The sequence below is a fragment of the Sinocyclocheilus rhinocerous genome, unplaced genomic scaffold (genome assembly GCF_001515625.1).
Source record: "Sinocyclocheilus rhinocerous isolate Xijiao unplaced genomic scaffold, SAMN03320098_v1.1 scaffold1682, whole genome shotgun sequence".
Lineage (NCBI taxonomy): Eukaryota > Metazoa > Chordata > Actinopteri > Cypriniformes > Cyprinidae > Sinocyclocheilus > Sinocyclocheilus rhinocerous.
In genome coordinates this window covers 359,726-363,130 of record NW_015654052.1, presented here as the reverse complement: position 1 = coordinate 363,130, position 3,405 = coordinate 359,726, and the positions used below count along the sequence as shown (strand labels likewise).

General features: G+C 35.4%; 1 protein-coding gene across 5 annotated transcripts in view; it reads left to right on the top strand.

Annotated features, from left to right (window-relative positions):
* The window catches only part of LOC107716581 (oxidation resistance protein 1-like), a 56,640-nt gene that overhangs the window by 898 nt on the left and 52,337 nt on the right, over nucleotides 1-3,405 (top strand). The window contains exon 2 of one of the 5 annotated variants that reach the window (XM_016523066.1): nucleotides 1,633-1,667. The exons of 3 other annotated variants lie outside the window; for them this stretch is intronic. The gene's annotated coding sequence lies outside the window, so the exon portion shown is untranslated. One more of the 5 variants, XM_016523067.1, reaches the window with a different exon arrangement.

The following is a 3,405-nucleotide window of genomic DNA, read 5'->3' as shown; positions in this document are numbered from 1 at the left end:
ATATATATATATCTCTCTCAAAGTACCAGTTTTATCATCTGATACCATCACAATGCTTTTTGTTTGTCTGCTGTTTTAGTTAAAGTGGCTCAGAATGATATTATTTCATTAAGCAGCAGTTTTTGATGCAAACTCAGTGTAATTGAAACTCAGAGATGCTGTATCACCATTGGCATGTCCTCATTGATTGATCTCAGAGCAGCAGGGCTTTCACATCCAGGCGGACACTCATGGAAAGCTGCCATGGAAAAACCCAGTGAATTATGTCTGTGGATAGCTGCTGTCTATAAATTACCAAAGAGATGACGGCCTGTTTGCCTGGCTTAGACACATGCTTTAAAGATCCAGCCACTGAAATGACTGGAGAGCAGTCTGCACAGAGCAGAGGCTATGCACTCTCAAACTGAAGTGGCACTGTAATATCAATCTGTGGATGAGTGCTGGGTGCATGTTTTGCTGTAAATTAGCCTCATTACATAAAGATACTTATTGTGCTTTCATGGTCATGGCTGCTGCACTTCAATAATGCCGTCGTGCTTTCCAGCAAGTGCTTTTAGTGAATCATGTTTGTCTCTTAGGATGACATAGTAGATTTTAATGTAGACTAGATGCTTTAGATTTTTCAAACATCTGTTAAAAGCGTCTATAAAAGCCTAAGGAAGAAATTCATGGGATTTGTGGATGGATATAACGGTTGTCTTGGTAAATGTATCCTGGCTGTTGTGTATTGTGGATCTTTGTCGCTGTCCAGTGCTGAAATCAGTTGCTATTGTAGACTGGAGATTTGTGGAAATATTCCATAGAATTATCCATAGAATTTAAATAAAATTTAAAACATAACATATATAATCAGAAAAGTTAGAGTTTTGTCCATTTAGTCTAGCAAACATATTATTGTGGGGGGTTTTCCGCCATGTGTATTTAGAAAGTGGCCATCATATACACCTGCATGTGATTTGATACATGCACATTAGGAAAGTAAAAAGCATTTTTATGATAAAAAGCTTTTTTAACATGTCAAAGTAAAATTTCTACATGAATTTTATGTCACCTCTAAAGTATTCAGATCTTAAAATATTTTTCATACATGTTGGTGAATTATCAGTCTATCAAAACAAAACCATGTAAATTCTTTAATATTTAAATTATTAAACTAAGCATTTTTCATTGTGTCAGGTGCTTAATTAATATGGTTCCTAGAAATGTTATTATAAATTCTTTTAATGTCACATGTTAGTTTACCTCAATATCATTTCTTCGCACCTAGAGGGAAATGTAAGTTAAAGTGGCACAGTTTATCCCACTCTTCCCTATATTATATTGGTGCAGCGAAAAGACTTGAAGTCTGCTAGCTGATAATCCATAAACTATATTGTGAGTTTGCATATATTTCTATAATAAGTATTGATACTGCTGTCTTATATAATTGAACAAAGAGAGATTTGTTTTTAATCCACCTTTGTCTAAACTGTGCTGTGGATAAGAAGAAAAATAATGATTTTTAACCTATGTCTTTTGCAGTTTTCTTGATATATTTTTTTAAATTCATTAGTTATGGAAATTGCCATACATGGAGTAATTGGCTTCATCTAGCATCTGTAAGTAATGACTGTTTGTTATTCTCTCCCATAGGCCACGTCCCCTCCAATCTAGCGTGCTGCACTTTGGTATGTCCCTGCTGTTGTGTAATATATGGACCAGATGCTTATTAATGAGGCTCATTAGTGACTAGAGATTAGTCCAATGCAAAGGTGTGTACTTTGTGTTTATATCTTGTCAGGTCACATTTATTTATACAGTCGTCCAAGCAGCTTCACAGAAATGAACAGTAAAATAACACTGTTACAAAATTCATCACTTATGAAATCACTTCAATTTCAGCTGTAAAGCATCTCTACAAAATACAGTTGTCATTATTCAGCTCAATTTATTTCAGTGTTTATTCAGTTTTGTTCAATAACAGTCTCGGTATCGCAAAGTTGATCAATTATGAAACCAATTCAATTTAGCTATAAAGCAGCTCTACAGAAGATAGTTGTATATTTAAGCTCAATTGAGTCCAATGCTGATACAGTTCAGTTCAATGATTGTGTCAGTGTTGCAAAGTTAATCAATTTTGCAACATATTTGATTCAGCTATAAAGCAGCTTGACAGAAATCAAATTATAATGGACTTCATGCATGCAGGGTAATACAGTGAATTTATTTTATTTGCCTCAGCCTGAAATCCTCAGTGTTTAGTCATGGTTATGGAAATTTGATTATAGTGCACTGGTTTTGTTTTTATCCCAGGCGGAACAATTACCGTTGTCATTCTGTGCAGTGCCTTACTGTAATGAAACCAGATGGCCAGAAGGTCATCCTCAATTAAGGAAAATCCATTTCCATTCATAAAGTTATCCATTATCGTCTTCAGTTAATGTCCGCATTCTTTTCATCAATATTAAGACCAGAATCCATTCTAATCCTGCTGTTTATTGTGTACAGGCTGCTGCTTTCATGCTTTTCCAATCCAATCTAATCTAATCCAGATATACCAATGTTTTTTACATATGCTTTGTGGTTGAGTAAGGTTGACGGTTAGGCTAATAGCAGAGGGTTTACCAGTCTTCGTCTTACACAGGCCGTATTTGCACATTATTGATGCACTCTGCTTGGACGGGCATCCCTGGTTGACATATGTCTTATCTCACCACTGATCTCATTAGCTAACAAAGCTTTTGACAATCACAAGAAGTTTTGAGACCCTTGCTAGTGCACGGCTTTGCTGGTTTTGAAATTAGACCTGTGCTATGGCAGCTGTCTGCAAATATTTGAATAATATTAATATATTCATTGTCATACATTTAAAGAGAGAGAGAGAGAGATGAAAAACAGGACTTATAGGAATTAGCATTTTAATAGCCTTCAGGGCAGGTCTATTAAAGCTGATTCTTGGTTTCTTATTGAAAATATAATTGAGTTAGCACAAAGTTAGCTCTAGTGTTATCAGCCAAAGTGGACAACACTCTCAAAATAAAGGTTCTATATCAATGGTTTTATGAGGAGCGTTTAACATACATGGAAACTTTCCATTGCACGAAAGGTTATTTATAGTGGAAAATGGTTTGTTAAAATGTTCTTTACATCAAGACAAAAATGGTTCTTTTAAAGGGGTCATATGATGTTGCTAAAAAGAACATTATTTGGTGTAATGAAATGTTTATGCGGTTTAAGGTTAAAAAACACATTATTTTCCACATACTGTACATTATTGTTTCTCCTCTATGCCCCACCTTTCTGAAACGCATCGATTTTTACAAAGCTCATCGTTCTGAAAAGCGAGGTGTGCTGTGATTGGCCAGCTATCCAGTGCGTTGTGATTGGCCGAATACCTCAAGCGTGTGACGGAAATGTTACACCCCT